This window comes from Nerophis lumbriciformis, linkage group LG23, assembly GCF_033978685.3.
Source record: "Nerophis lumbriciformis linkage group LG23, RoL_Nlum_v2.1, whole genome shotgun sequence".
Lineage (NCBI taxonomy): Eukaryota > Metazoa > Chordata > Actinopteri > Syngnathiformes > Syngnathidae > Nerophis > Nerophis lumbriciformis.
The window spans coordinates 20,536,156-20,552,500 of record NC_084570.2 but is presented as its reverse complement, the minus strand read 5'-3'; the positions used below and the strand labels follow the sequence as shown (position 1 = coordinate 20,552,500).

At 40.0% G+C, this 16,345-nt stretch overlaps 1 protein-coding gene across 1 annotated transcript in view; it reads right to left on the bottom strand.

Moving 5' to 3' along the window:
* The window catches only part of mgat5 (alpha-1,6-mannosylglycoprotein 6-beta-N-acetylglucosaminyltransferase), a 176,882-nt gene extending 172,628 nt beyond the window's left edge, over positions 1 to 4,254 (bottom strand). The window contains exon 1 of the mRNA XM_061984969.1: positions 4,132 to 4,254. The gene's annotated coding sequence lies outside the window, so the exon portion shown is untranslated. The remainder of the gene's footprint in view (positions 1 to 4,131) is intronic.
* Between the last annotated feature and the right edge of the window lie 12,091 nt (positions 4,255 to 16,345).

Below are 16,345 nucleotides of genomic sequence, written 5' to 3'. Positions count from 1 at the left end.
AGACAGACCTTCAAAGTGCCTGCCTTACTGGTGACGTTTCACTTCGTTCCACTAATCAGATGCAGTCACTGGTGACGTTGGACCAATCAAACAGAGCCAGGGGTCACATGACCTGACTGGCTCCGAGCTAACTTCGGGTGTTACCATTTAGTGGTCAATTGTACGGAATATGCACTGTACTGTGCAATCTACTAATAAAAGTTCCAATCAATCAATCAAAAGTGTGAAGAAAAAAAAGACCCTTTTTTTATTTCAACCGTAAAGACTGACTGCACAGTTCCTGTCTTCACAATAAAAGTCCCGCTCCATCGCGCCTGCGCTTTCAAAATAAGAGTCTCCGAAAGCCAGCGCAAACAAGCTAGCAAGCTACGGAGTTTGCCGCCAATGTATTTCTTGTAAAGGGTATACAAACGAATATGGAAGCTGGACAAATAAGATGCCAAATAACAACCACTTTCATGTGGTATTAGACAGAAAGGAGGAACTTTTTTTCTCCTCCATTTGAAAACGTGGACGTTACCAGCACTGCTTCCTGATTACAATCAATGCAAGTCATCAGAATCAGGTAATACACCAACTTATATTCTTGTCTTCATGAAAGAAAGGAATCTATATGTTAAACATGCATGTATAATTATTAAAACACCTTTAACATGTAAACAAAAACGGCAAAATAAATAAATATAAATTATATACTGTATATATCAATGTATGTATATATATATATATATATATATATATATATATATATATATATATATATATATATATATATATATATATATATATATATATATATATATATATATATGATATGTGTGTGTATGTTACTCAGTACTTGAGTAGTTTTTTCACAACATACTTTTTACTTTTACTCAAGTAAATATTTGGGTGACTACTCCTTACTTTTACTTGAGTAATACATCTCTAAAGTAACAGTACTCTTACTTGAGTACAATTTCTGGCTACTCTACCCACCTCTGCTAATAATGTTGTTGTATGCACACTGTGTCGAGCGGAAATGGCCTATCATAGCAGCACAACGGCAGCGTTCTTGCCATCACCATCAACTAGTCAATCGTCCGCGTGAGTATACGTTGTCATCATTACACAAAAACATGAATGTGTCATTTGTATCTGCGTTGTAAATTCATAAACTAAAGCACCGTTTCGCTCTGAGAGGAGCGTTTGGCGTGCCTGTTCAGTGTTTACAAAGACGCGCTCCTCTTTAACGCTAACGTTAATTAGTTGTGCAAATACCTTTTACAACATTAACAATTACGTATACTATGTACAAACGAACAATTAACTTTCACTTTAATCATACTATCATTGTTGTGTTATTAAGCAAAATAAGCAAAAGTTTTACTTTTGTTGAAATGTTTACACTGTTGTTACAGAATATTTCGTTTTGCACTTTTTTGTATTGGATGTTTATCTTTATTTTTGCACATTTGAGCAAATAAGCAATACTTTTACTTTTGTTGAAATGTTTACACTGTTGTTACAGAATATTTCCGTTTTGCACTTTTTTGAATTGGATGTTTATCTTTATTTTTGCACATTTTAAAGCAAAATAAGCAATACTTTTACTTTTGAAATGCTTATACTATTGCAGAATATTAAGATTTGCACTGGATGTTTACTTTTATATTTGCACATTAAAAGCAAATAAGCTACTTTTAATTTTGTTAAATGTTTACATTGTTACAGAATATTTTGTCATGTTGTTGTCAATGTTGACTGAGTGGCCATACTTTTTTTTTTGTAAATAAAAGCCATGCCTTTTGAAAAAACTGGCCTACATTTATTTTTTCATCTTCATTTTAAATAAAAAAAATAATCGGTAAAAGGAAAAATAATCTATAGATTAATCGAAAAAAATAATCTATAGATTAACCGATTAACCGAAAAAATAATCTATAGATTAATCGATAGAAAAATAATCGTTAGCTGCAGCCTTACACATGGTTCTTACTATTTTACAAGTTTTATTATTTTTATTTTCCAACGTTCCTCAGATGAGCTATCTGCCTTGCTTGCGGGGGCGCTTTTGTGTCAGCGTCCTGGTGGCCATGGTCTGATGACCTCCTGGTGCAGATGGCTCCTGTGATAGTGTTTACTCACATGTCTCCTCTGTACTCAGCCATGCAATGATTGGTCCATATAGTTACATATGTGTGTATGTTGTGTGTGTGTGTTTGTGTTTGGTATCTGTGTCCGTGCGTGCGTATGTGATAATGGGGGATATGGTCACCGGGGTAGGGCTGGGCGATATATCGATATATCGCGGGTTTGTCTCTGTGCGATATAGAAAATGACTATATTGTGATATTCGAGTATACGTTCTCACGCAGTTGCTTTTAGCTGCGGGCATTACACTACAGGCTCTTCTCACACTGTCTTGTCGCTCCTTCTCACAGACAGCAAGCGCACCTTCGTACACACGTCACATACTGTCATGTCATACGTCATACGTATACGCCCTCCTTGAGCAGAGAGGTAGCAGCATGGCTAAAGTTAGCTGTGGTGCGAGTGGGAAGACGAGAGAAAGAAGGTGCGAATCTGGTAACAAATGAATGAATAATTAATTCCCAAGAAAAACAGCAGGGGGTCCATCGTCTGGCGGTGGTTTGGCTTCAAGTGGGAATATGTCGAACAGACAACCGTAATTTGTCAAGTGTGGGGCGAAAGCGTTTCTACAAAAAGTAGCATTACTGCTAATATGTAGCATCATTTGAAAAGTCACCTGAAGAGTGCTTGAAACTCCGCTATGTCAACATCTCCGTTCGGTGCCACACCATCAAAATGCCGAGGCAAACATTTCCACATCAACACCGTATGGGAAAAAAAAGAGTCAACAGAAGGAGATAACGTCCGCAGGAACCTACCACATAGCGAAGGACGAACACTATTTTATTTCCTATTATGCAGCTCATTTTTATTTGACACTTATTGAAATATCTTGTGTGACATCATGTTTTAAACTAATCGCTTGTTTTAAAATGTCTCTGACAATCTTGCACTTTCTGTTTTGGAAATGACATGAATGTTTGTGCCACTGCTTAATAACTGTTCATTAAATACAGTTTTGGTAAATTGACTTAGTTGTGATTTCCTTCTCTGCCTGAAAGTTTAAAAGTAGCATATATTAATGCAGTATGAAGAAGAATGTTTTAATGTAGACACATAGAATCATCATACTGCTGTGATTATATGCATCAAGTGTTAATTCAAGGCTAAGGCAAAATATCGAGATATATATCGTGTATATATATATATATATATATATATATATATATATATATATATATATATATATATATATATATATATATATATATATATATATATATATCGCCCAGCCCTACACCGGGGTATTGTTTTTAACTTTGTAAAGCACTTTGCGTTGCATTTCTTTTATGTATGAAAAGCGCTCTATAAATAAAGCTTGATTTGATTTGATTTTGATTTGAATGTTGTCTGTGTTGGCCCTGCCATGAGATGGCGACTTGTCCAGTGTGTACACCGCCTTCCCCCCGAATGCAGCTGAGATAGGCTCCGGCAACCCCAAGAGGGGACAAGTGGTAGAAAATGGATGGATGGAAATGGAACAGAGTTATTTGTTTATGTGCAAAGATGCAGGTTAATGCTGTTTAGAAGAAGGTACGTTGGTACTTGGGAGCTTAAACGAACACGGCTAATATAAATGAAACGTGTGTTTTTTTGAGCATGCGCGCTAAGACCTTACCTGAGATGCTGCTGCGGGTGAGCATGCAAATGTTTACCTGTGTTGCTAGCATGCTAAGCTAGCTAATACACCTGCTGTGTAAAAAAAAAACCCAACAACAACAACGGTATTTCTTATCAGAAGTAGCGGTAAAAACGAGGTAGTGTTGAATATACAGTAAGCACGGCGGCTCGGTGGCCCGCTTCGCACGGCGGCTCATTGCCGAAAAGCGCGCAAGCTACCCCCGGCAGGACGCAGGACGACGTCTGGGGGGCTCCAGTTGGCCTCGCTCGACCACCACCACTCATTCCGTGACGAGAACAAGAACCCCCGCGACGACATGTCAACAAGCGCGGGGAAAGGAGCGGCGACTGTAGCCTACGCGCGTCACGCGAACTCACCCCTAGTATGCCTCTCTCTGCCGGGAGTCAAAGTGGACGCAGGCGGTAAAAAGACGTCTCCTCCATGAGGGAAGAAGAAGAAGTAGTCCTGCTCCAGCGCGCGAGCCTCCCTGTTTGTACTGCCCACCAGCAGAAAGCGAGTCAAGGCACCGCCTGCATCTTCCCTCACCCCGTTGAAAGCGAACAAAAGCCCACACAAAACACCACCTTCATTATAATGATAAAAAAACACATTTTATGATTTAAAATATACATTGTATTGTTGTATACGGCGATTTTTTTTTATTCATGCACTGTGCGTGTGAGCGATTTTAGACGTAAAAGCGCAGACCAAAGATCACGATGATCTCTAAATGGGCGTCCTTTCAACGAAACCCTTGTGTTTACTGCCCCCTACCGGTAGATAGTAGCACACACTGCCATATTGCACCAAGGGGGAGGTCAGAGCGAGCCTAATAAATCGATTGTATTATTATTAGGCGGTCCGTGTACCGTCCGTACATTCTCGTTCCAATTCTGAAACGCAAATAAAAAAAATTAGGGCCGTTTTTCGATTTTTTATTATGTATAGCAGATTCTAAAACAAAGAAAAAAGGGTTGATTTTCAATCAAATGTTGTCATAAAATTGGATTTTGTGCTGTTTTCCTTTTATGGATTTTTATTTTTCCAGATAAACACAAAAATTGTATTTACGTTCGTCCAAGGCGCGTGTACCTTTCCAATTCTGAAACGCAAATCAAAAAAATAAATAAGGGCCGTTTTTCGATTTTTATTATATATGGCAGATTTGAAAACAAACAAAAAAAGGGTTGATTTTCATTAAAATATTGCCATAAAATTGTATTTTGTGCTGTTTTCATTTTATGGATTTAAATTTTTCCAGATAAACACAAAAATCGGGGAAAAAAATGGTCAAAATACAAAAATGCGTGTTTATCTGTGTGATGACAAATTGAACCGGAAGCTGTATTTTAGCTTTTCCTTTGCGTTTAGCATGTTTTTAGCATCACGCTAACACCTTTGTTCAGCGGGAGTGCTATTGTCATTTTTAAAAAGTGTCATTAAATAGTTGTCCAACTTTTGTTTCAGAAATGAAAATAGAAAAAATGGCCGCAAATGTGTTTTTTAATTTACATTTAAGAATTGGAAATAGAATTAACGGGAGGTACACGGACCTATAATACTGCTTCCGATAACATTTTATGGCAATATTTTAATGAAAATGAACCCTTTTTTTGTTTGTTTTCAAATCTGCCATTCATACATTTTCTACCGCTTAGTCCCCTCGGGGTCACGGGGGGCGCTGGAGCCTATCTCAGCTACAATCGGGCGGAAGGCAGGGTACACCCTGGACAAGTCGCCACCTCATCGCAGGCCATATATAATAAAAAATCGAAAAACGGCTCTAATTTTGTTTTTTCATTTGCATTTCAGAATTGGAAATAGAATGAACCAAAGGTACACGGACCCAAAATGCAAAAATGCGTTGTTATCTGTCTGATGACAAATTGAACCAGAAACAGTATTTTAGATTAGATTTAGATTTTATTGGTCCCCGTGGGGAAATTCATTTTCACTGACCGTACATTTAAACAATAAACATTACACATCACGGACAAAAAAATAGCAAAAAAACATCATGCATGACAGTGACACATTCACAGGCTTGTCAGACAGGTCGACCGGGCCTGCTGTTTAGGGCGGGTATAGCTGCAGGGATAAGGCTTTTCCCGAGGCGAGCCTTCCGGAAATTGATGGTTCTGTACCTGCTCCCTGATGGTAGTGAGATAATATATTGGTGTGTGATATCCTGGACTATTGTGTTTGCCAGTCGAATGATGGACCTGTGGTTTGGATCTGAGATGTTGGGTGTGGATAGGCCGATGATTTTAGCTTCTGTGTTTGTAATGCTTGTGAGTTTGGTCCGGTTGGTTACAGAAAGCATAGTGAAGAAACATGCGGAACAGTACAGAAGAATGGGTTGAAAAATGCTTTGGTACAGTAATAACAGCTGGTACAAAATGCGGCTGCTAGACCTTTGACAAGAACAAGAAAGTTTGACCATATTACACCCATACTGGCTCACCCGCACTGGCTTCCTGTGCACTTAAGATGCGACTTCAAGGTTGTACTACTTATGTATAAAATACTAAACAGTCCAGCTCCATCCTATCATGCTGATTGTATTGTACCATATGTCCCGGCAAGAAATCTGCGTTCAAAGAACTCCGGCTTATTAGTGATTCCCAGAACCCAAAAAAAGACTGCGGGCTATAGAGCGTTTTCTATTTGGGCTCCAGTACTCTGGAATGCCCTCCCGGTAACAGTTAGAGATGCTACCTCAGTAGAAGCATTTAAGTCCCATCTTAAAACTCATTTGTATACTCTAGCCTTTAAATAGACCCCCCTTTTAGACCAGTTGATCTGCCGTCTCTTTTCTGCTCTGGGGCACAGATTAGGTGACCACAGATGACGCGTTAGCTGTTCAAAGTCGGGACCCGGGCTGGACCACTCATCTGTACATCAGTTGAGGACGTCTCTGCGCTGCTGACTTGTCTCCATCCAAGACGATCTCCGGCTGGCCCCACTATGGACTGGACTATCACACTATGATCCAGATCCACTCGACGTCCATTGCACCGGTCGCCCAGGAGGGGAGTCCCCTCCAAGGTTTCTCGTTGTAATCCCATTGGGTTGAGTTTTTTCTTGCCCTGATGTGGGATCTGAGCCGAGGATGTCGTTGTGGCTTGTGCAGCCCTTTGAGTCACTTGTGATTTAGGGCTATATAAATAAACTTTGATTGATTGATTGAGGTGAGGTGCAACATATAGTCCTTTAAGTTTACAGATTTTAATGTCTGTGGTGTACTGATCAAAGGTGAGTTTATTGTCTAAGGTTACTCCCAGGTATTTGAAAGTGTCAACTATTTCAACTGTTTGTGTGTTTATGATGATGGGGTGCTGGGGTCAGGGGGCCTTGAACCATATTTATTTTGTTTTATTGACATTGATTTCAAGATAACTGACTCTGTGAAATGTTGGACTGTGTTATGATAGTCCAGGATGGATTGACTGTTGGAGAGGAGTGCAAGAATGGCTGTGTCTTCTGAGTATTTTAAGTATGTTGTGGTGGGTGAGATGCTGCGGCAGTCATTAGTGTAGAGTGTGTACAGGAAAGGGCTCAACACACATCCCTGTGGGACCCCGGTGTTGATGGTAAGCACCGGGGATGTGGTTGAGCCCACCCTTACTGCTTGCAGTCGGTCGGTGAAGAAGTTGTGGGTGAGGTGGATCAGCTGAGGGGGAATGTTGAGATAGTGTATTTTCAGGATCAGTTGATGCTTCTGTAGGGAGTTGAAGGCGGAGCTGAAGTCCACAAAGAGGATCCTGGCGAAGTTGCCTGGGGAGTCTAGATGCTGGAGGAGGAGATGCAGAAGGCATGTTTTAGGTCTGTGTATCTTCCGTTCATTCTATTTGAAATTCTTAAATGCAAATCAAAAAAAAAAAATTCCGGCCATTTTTTCTATTTTCATTTCTGAAAGAAAAGTTAGATAACTATATAATGAGACTTTTTTTAAACGACAATAGGACTCCTGCTGAACAAAGGTGTTAGCGTTATGCTAAAAACATGCTAAACGCAAAGGAAAATCTAAAATACTGCTTCCGGTTCAATTTGTCATCACACAGATAAACACGCATTTTTGTATTTTGACCATTTTTTTGAATTAACGTATATTCGATTTTTGTGTTTATCTGGAAAAATAAAAATCTATAAAGGGAAAACAGCACAAAATCCAATTTTATGGCAATATTTGATTGAAAATGATCTCTTTCGAAGTCGTGAATGCACATTTGAAAACAAATTTCCGACCATTTTCATCTATTTTAATTCCTGAAAGAAAAGTTGGATAACTATTTAATGACACTTTTTTAAAACGACAATAGGACTCCTGCTGAACAAACATGTTAGCATTATGCTACAACATGCTAAACACAAAAGGAAAAGCTAAAATACTGCTTCCGGTTCAATTTGTCATCACACATTTTTGCATTTTGGATGAACATAAATTGGATTTTTGTGTTTATCTGGAAAAATGAAAATCCATAAAAGGAAAACAGCACAAAATCTAATTTTATGGCAATATTTGAATGAAAATCAACCCTTTTTTGTTTGTTTTAAAATCTGCCATATATAATAAAAATCGAAAAACGGCCCTAATTTTGTTTTTTGATTTGCGTTTCAGAATTGGAAATAGAATGAACGGAAAGTACACGGAACTTATGCGTTATTCCTTTTGAAACATTGTTGATATTGCAATTTATATAAGGGGCAAAAACATTTTGGATTGATATTTTTGCAAAAATATCCATCCATCCATCCATTTTCAACCCCTTGTCCCTTTCGGGGTCGCGGTCTGCTGGAGCCTATCTCAGCTGCACTCGCATATCAAACATTTAAAGTTAGTTTTAAAAATAATTTTGACCTTCTTAAAGACCTTTTGATCGGGTAGTGTCACAGTTTTGAATTAGTAAAAACAAAAAAAACAAAAAAACTTATGTCGTGCAAATTTATACTAATTTGCTTTTTTCCCCAAGATGGCGCTACTGTAATAGTTACTGGTTACAGGAGCACAAATATAATCTACAAATCGATTATTCCCCCCACATCTAGTTAAAAACACATCATTTTGTAACCAGTGTTGGGTTAGTTACTGAAAACCAGTAACTAGTTACAGTTACTAGTTACTTTATTTCAAAAGTAACTCAGTTACTAACTCAGTTACTTACACCAAAAAGTAATGCGTTACTGTGAAAAGTAACTATTTAGTTACTTATTTTTTTCTCCTTTTTTTTAAGGCTCCCATTAATGCCCTTTTAGCCTTCGTTTCAGTACTGTTATTGCACTGGAGAATAATACAATGTGTTGATCAACTTGACATGCATTTGCATCACTGAACTCTGCTAAGCAATGTGCTCTACATACAACACACAAAGACAAAGATATGTTTCAAAGGGCCAATTTATTTCAGGCCACAACAAATTGACAAAACTATTTTAAATAGCTGCAACATAACATACATAAGTAACAAACCGCATAATAACAACATAGCTGTAAAGCTGGCTTCACCCAAGGAAGGCACACATGACATACACAAAGCATAATCAGGCATTTTTTTTCTCTCAAGGAATTGTGAAATAAAATCATGTATTCAGGAGATCAACACTGTAGTGAAGCCCAGAAGACTCTACACATTTCCCCAGTTTTAGTTTAGAGAAAATGAAAGATTGGCCTGGCCCACTAGCATCCCTCTTTATGTTTGTGAACTTTATAGTCTATACATTTAGAGTGATGTGATAATCAAACACTCTAGAAGTCTAGAATGAAATAGTATATACGAGAATTGATAGAGTGTGTACCTTCAATGATGAGCAGAGGCAGAGTTTGGAGTGTTTTCTTTAGCTCGCTTTCCATGTTTATGTACTCACTGTCCAGGTACTTGGAACATGTTTTCTGTGCCATTTGTTGTTTGATGCCGGTATCATGCTATTTAGCTGCCAGAAAACGGGTGACTCCACTGTAGAAATAGCCTGCATGTCTTCTAGCACATATGCTGCAATGGCTCTATCAATGTTGTCCTGGCTAGCAGTCCCTCCGTTAAAATCCTTAGGTGGAGGTGAAGTGGCATCGGAGTCTGTGTCTCTCTTTACTAGCTTCGTCAAAGCATGTTGCTTATGTGGCGTGGTGAAGTTGGGAGAGTGGCCGTGCCAGCAATCTGAGGGATACTGGTTCAATCCCCACCTTCTACCATTCTAGTCACGTCCGTTGTGTCCTTGAGCAAGACACTTCAACCTTGCTCCTGATGGGTCCTGGTTAGTGCCTTGCATGGCAGCTCCCGCCATCAGTGTGTGAATGTGTGTGTGAATGGGTGAATGTGGAAATAGTGTCAAAGCGCTTTGAGTTCCTGAAAAAGGTAGAAAAGCTATACAAGTATAACCCATTTACATTTATGTAGCTGTTTCAGCAGATTTGAATTGCTGTTTTGGGCAGTATTCCTGGGTGCGGTCACTGTTGCTACTCACTGCTCCCCTCACCTCCCAGGGGGTGATCAAGGGTGATGGGTCAAATGCAGAGAATCATTTCACCACACCTAGTGTGTGTGTGACAATCATTGTCACTTTAACTTTAAGTAGATGGGATCTTTGATCCAAGACACAACTTACATTTAACTAAAATGTTATTTTCTTTGTGCTCGACAAAAGAAAAGTAGTGACAATGTCTCCATGTAACTCGACTTCTGGCTTCGCCATGATGTCTTTTTAGTTGTTATGAGAGTAGCGTGTGTGTGTGTGTGGTGGCCCTTTAAGAAATGACAGCATGTGAGGTGAGTGACGTCAGTGAGTGAGTGGGCGAGAGAGGTGAGGGAGCGCAACAGTGGATGCGTGCAGGTGCTCTAGCTTGGTGGATGGCTGCGTGCAAGACACCAATAAAGTCACAAAATTGCAACAAACCGCCGGCCTCGTCATTCACCCTCGAGTCCGGAGCTGTAAAGACCTACTGCCGGGTAAAGTGAAGGGTGTTAGCCCCGAAGTACATAGGCCCTGGAGGAACGTCTCCCCTGCGCTCCGCTCCTCGGTCGAGGAAAGCACGCCTTTTCTTTTCCTTGTGAGACAGAAGGACGACACTTCTTCTGTTTCTAGCCGATACTACATTAAAAAATAACGTAAAATGACGCAGTAACGCATCATGTAGTAACGGTAACTGAGTTACTGGATATAAAAAAATAACGCGTTAGATTACTAGTTACCGCCGAAACTAACGGCGTTACAGTAACGCGTTACTTAGTAACGCGTTAGTCCCAACACTGTTTGTAACATAGTTTTATATTTGTGGAGGTTGCCCTCCCGTGGGTCCTCCAGACCACCAAGCATTGCCATGAGAGCCCAGTTCAGGGTTACAAGACAGTTTTATTTTTCGATAATGTCATATGTTTACAAGTCATGATACTTGCCATATGTTTTACATGTCACATGCTTACATTTAGAGATGTCCGATAATATCGGACTGCCGATATTATCGGCCGATAAATGCTTTAAAATGTAATATCGGAAATTATCGGAAATTATCGGTATCGGTTTCAAAAAGTAAAATGTATGAGTATTTAAAACGCCGCTGTGTACACGGACGTAGGGAGAAGTACAGAGCGCCAATAAACCTTAAAGGCAATGCCTTTGCGTGCCGGCCCAGTCACATAATATCTACGGCTTTTCACACACACACACAAGTGAATGCCATTCATACTTGGTCAACAGCCATACATGTCACACTGAGGGTGGCCGTATAAACAACTTTAACACTGTTACAAATATGCGCCACACTGTGAACCCACACCAAACAAGAAGGACAAACACATTTTGGTAGAACATCCGCACCGTAACACAACAAAACACAACAGAACAAATACCCAGAACCCCTTGCAGCACTAACTCTTCCGGGACGCTACAATATAGACCCCCCGCTCCAAATTTGTAAAAGGAGAGTATTAAGCACAGATTGTGATTTCCAAGTGAATGACTTTCTAAGACCCCGAACTAAATGTTCACTGCAGCACCTCAAGATAAGGTTTTTAATGATATCACACAATCTCCATTAAATAATAATTGGTTGATTTAACAAACAACTACTCCACTCATGTTCTTACTTAGGATATATTGGGATAAGAAGGATACAACTTGCAAGTTTACTGTAGATTTTCTGGCACTTTTAAAAAAATGCAATTAAATTGTGTCGGAGGCACAATGAATCATTTTAATGTTTGAAGTACAGTGGTACCTTGGGATACAAGTTCTTTCGGGATAAAAAACTTTCTCTCTGCTAATTGGTATGCTTTAGGTCAGTGTTTTTCAACCTTTTTTGAGCGAAGGCACATTTTTTACGGTGAAAAAATCCAGAGGCACACCAGCAGCAGAAATCATTAAAAAACTAAACTCAGTTGACAGTAAAAAGTCGTTGTCGCAATTGTTGGATCTGACTTTAAACCATAACCAACCATGCCTCACTATAGCTCTTGTCTCAAAGTAGGTGTACTGTCACGACCTGTCACATCACCCACTGACTTATTTGGAGTTTTTTGCTGTTTTCCTGTGTGTAGTGTTTTAGTTCTTGTCTTGCGCTCCTATTTTGGTGGCATTTTCTCTTTTTTTGGTATTTTCCTGTAGCAGTTTCATGTCTTCCTTTGAGCGATATTTCCCGCATCTACTTTGTTTTAGCAATCAATAATATTTCAGTTGTTTTTATCCTTCTTTGTGGGGACATTGTTGATTGTCATGTCATGTTCAGATGTACATCGTGGACGCCGTCTTTGCTCCACAGTAAGTCTTTGCTGTCGTCCAGCATTCTGTTTTTGTTTACTTTGTAGCCATCAGTTTTCTGCATAGCCTTCCCTAAGCTTCAATGCCTTTTCTTAGGAGTATTCACCTTTTGTTTATTTTTGGTTTAAGCATTAGACACCTTTTTACCTGCACGCTGCCTCCCGCTGTTTCCGACATCTACAAAGCAATTAGCTACCGGCTGCCACCTACTGATATGGAAGAGTATTACACGGTTACTCTGCCGAGCTCTAGACAGCACCGACACTCAACAACAACACATCATTTGCAGACTATAATTACTGGTTTGCAAAACATATTTTTAACCCAAATAGGTGAAATTAGATAATCTCCCACGACACACCAGACTGTATCTCATGGCACACCAGTGTGCCGTGGCACAGTGGTTGAAAAACACTGCATTAGGTCACGAGCACCTGCAAAATCTTTGGCTGTCTTCCATTAAATATTTCCCTTGTCAAATCTGATTTGTTATATTTTGCCCGTGGTTTTGACAATCAGTCAAATCTAAGGAATTTGTGTTTTTTCAAGAGAGAAATAAACAGAGTTGGTGATATGTGTTGTATACGACTAGTCACCAGGTGTCAGTATAACGTCTCATGGATGTGGCTATAACTGCTATGATGAAGAAACTAATGAAAGAAATATTGAAGACAATCTTATTTGTGACGTTTTCCATCCATCCATCCATTTACTACCGCTTGTCCCTTACGAGGTCGCAGGGGGTGCTGGAGCCTATCCCAGCTGCACACGGGCAGAAGGCGGCGTACACCCTGGACAAGTCGCCACCTCATCGCAGGGCCAACACAGATAGACAGACAACATTCACACTCACATTCACACGCTAGGGACCATTTAGTGTTGCCAATCAACCTATCCCCAGGTGCATGTCTTTGGAGGTGGGAGGAAGCCGGAGTACCCGGAGGGAACCTACGCAGTCACGGGGAGAACATGCTTTTTCCAACTCAAATAAAAAGACTAAGACACTGATAAACAAATAAACACAATTGAGATTGGGTAGTTTAGTGAGGTCCTTGGGTCTGGCGCAGTGCTGAGAAGACATCCAACTAGACTAAATAGAGAAAGTAAAAGTAATGAACCTGAGAAAGGATTGGAGGAAAAAAGAGGGCTCCTGCCCGAGCTAATTGGACAAAAGGAACACAAAGCTTCCAGGAGGAAGGGTTAATGTCGGTGGACTCTACTACGAGGTTGTTAGACTTCTTCAAATCTAATCATCGACTCTTTGACTATTTAGAGAGAGCTCTGGTAAGATCCGAACAAATCGTCCATCTTACTTGTGAGAGATCGTCATAACTTAGGTCTTACAACCATGGGAAGGAAGAAAGTGAGTGTGAAGGACAGTGCTATGAAGAACAAGAAGCGGGCAAAATTTATTGAATTCTCTCTCTAGTGGCCTGTCCTAAGGCAGGTCTTAAAGCATTTGCTTCAGTGCTTGCCTTTTGACGTGTTCATAAGAGCCGCCATCATTTACCCTCTCTAGCATCGCAGATCTTCTTCTCCCCGGAGGCCTCTTGCTGTACCTTCCATCATGACCAGGAGCAGAGCTCCGTGATGTAGCATGTGGCCAATCCAGGCTCCCTGCCTACTGTGGACTAGATACACTATAGCCCTTTCTTCTTCGACCTGCCGTAGCACTTCTTCATTACTTAACTCCATCCTCCTGATGTTCGTGACCTTCCTCCACATCCACATCTCGCAGATTTCCAGTCATCTGATCTCTTCTTTGCAAAATGTCCATGTTTTTGCAACGTCCAGACCACTGTCTTGATTATTCACCTTTCCCGGGACGGACTAAAGGCCTTCGTCAGCAGTTCTTTTCTCGTAGAAAATGCATCTTTCACACGTGCGATCTTTGATTTGATCTCTGTGTCACAGTATCCATCCTGTGCAATTATACTGCCAAGGTAGCTAAACTGTGCCACTTGGTTCAGCTGTACACCACCAAGGCGAATTGTGTATTCCTCACCCGGCTGCTGAGAGATCTTCATCACCTTTGTTTTCTTATCGTTTATCTTCATGCCGTACTCTTCTGCCGTCTCTTGCATCCTGGTCATCATGAGTTGTAAGCCGTTAACAGAGCTAGCTACTGTGGCCTGGTCATCCGTGCATCTTACTGTTTTGATGACATGGTCTCCCAAACAGATGCCTTCATCCACCTGACCTAAAGCTTCTCTCAGCATTGCTAAATCCTAGACATTAAACATCAACCCCGTCTGGTTCCATGCCCGATCACAGCAGGATCTGTCATACTACCCTTCAGCCTGACTGTCGCAGTCTGCTCCATGTATAATGCTGCCATAAACCATCAATCACGCCAATTGACACCAATGCTCTTTCGGATTTCTAGGAATTGTATCCAATCTACTCTGTCAAAGGCTTTCTCATAATCCACAAAGCACACATGTATGTCCTGTTTGTGGTCGATACTTCTCTCGCTTCGTAATGTCACAAAACACTATAGCTTTCTTCACGCCAACACCTTTCTTAAATCCGAACTGGTCATTGCTGATAAAACCTCTGGTCTTTGGTTCTGTTCTGTTCTGTTGGTCAAGACATGCAGAATGACCTTTGAGGCATGGACCACCAGACGAATGGATCTGTGTTCGTCGAATGAAGTTGTTTGTGGTCTTTTCTTGATGCGTACTGGGACCGATCTCATCCAGTCCTTTGGCCACACTTTGGTAGTATAAATGGTGTAGCAGAGCTCCACAAATGCCTTGACTACCTTTGTATCTAAGGCACGGGTGTCAAACTCATTTTAGATCGGGGGCCACATGGAGAAAAATCTACTCCCAAGTGGGTCGGACTGGTAAAATCACGGCACGACGTCTTAAAAATAAAGACAACTTCAGATTGTTTTCTTTGTTTAAAAATAAAACAAACACATTCTGAAATTGTACAAATCATAATGTTGTTGTTTTGTGGTTAATAGTATATATACTTCATTTGTTGTTATTTATATTTTCTGAATAAATTATGTGATAATGTTGGAGTATAACTGTCATACTCAATATGACAGTTTTTTAAACATAACTCCTAAACAAAACATGCAATATGTCTAATAATGCCTTAAATAATGTATCTCTGTGAGCTTTACTAGAAACATATGCTTTTGTAAGGTTTGCAAACACAAAAGTGTTTTTTTTACTCAATATGACAGTAATGTTCTTAGAATCCTGAGATTTATTTTCAACCTATCAAGATGAAAAAATTATATCAAAATCCAATTACAGTATGTTATTTATGTAGTTTGATCATTTTCCTCGACTGATGTACTAACATAATGTGGTTTATTTTGTACATATGTAGCATCATCTGCAAAGATACAAAGAATTGCTATAGCGACATCTAGTGGACACATTTAGAACAGCAGTTTCTTTCATTCAAAAATTTCAGGTGAATTTTTATACTTAGCAAACTCATCCCGCGGGCCGGATAAAACCTGTACGTTTGACACCCTTGATCTAAGGCCTTCCACATGTCTGCTGGTATACCGTCAATGCCTTTAAACTTCCCAACCCTTAGTTGATCAAATGCCTTCACATTTTCCTCTTTTAAGATTTTAGGACCGCAGCTATCTACGTCAACTTCCTCCCTCAAATCTACGGGAAGACTTGTCTTCAATGGTGTACAACTCCTCTACGTATATCCACTGCTGACCTTTCTGAGCACACTATCCTGTGCTCCACATGCAAATGCACACATATTATTGGTTGAACCTGTATGAAAGTGAATGTTTTTAGTATCTCTTTATTGAATTAAAGAAAGAAATTATCAAAAAACATGACTTTGTGGCGGCGGCGGA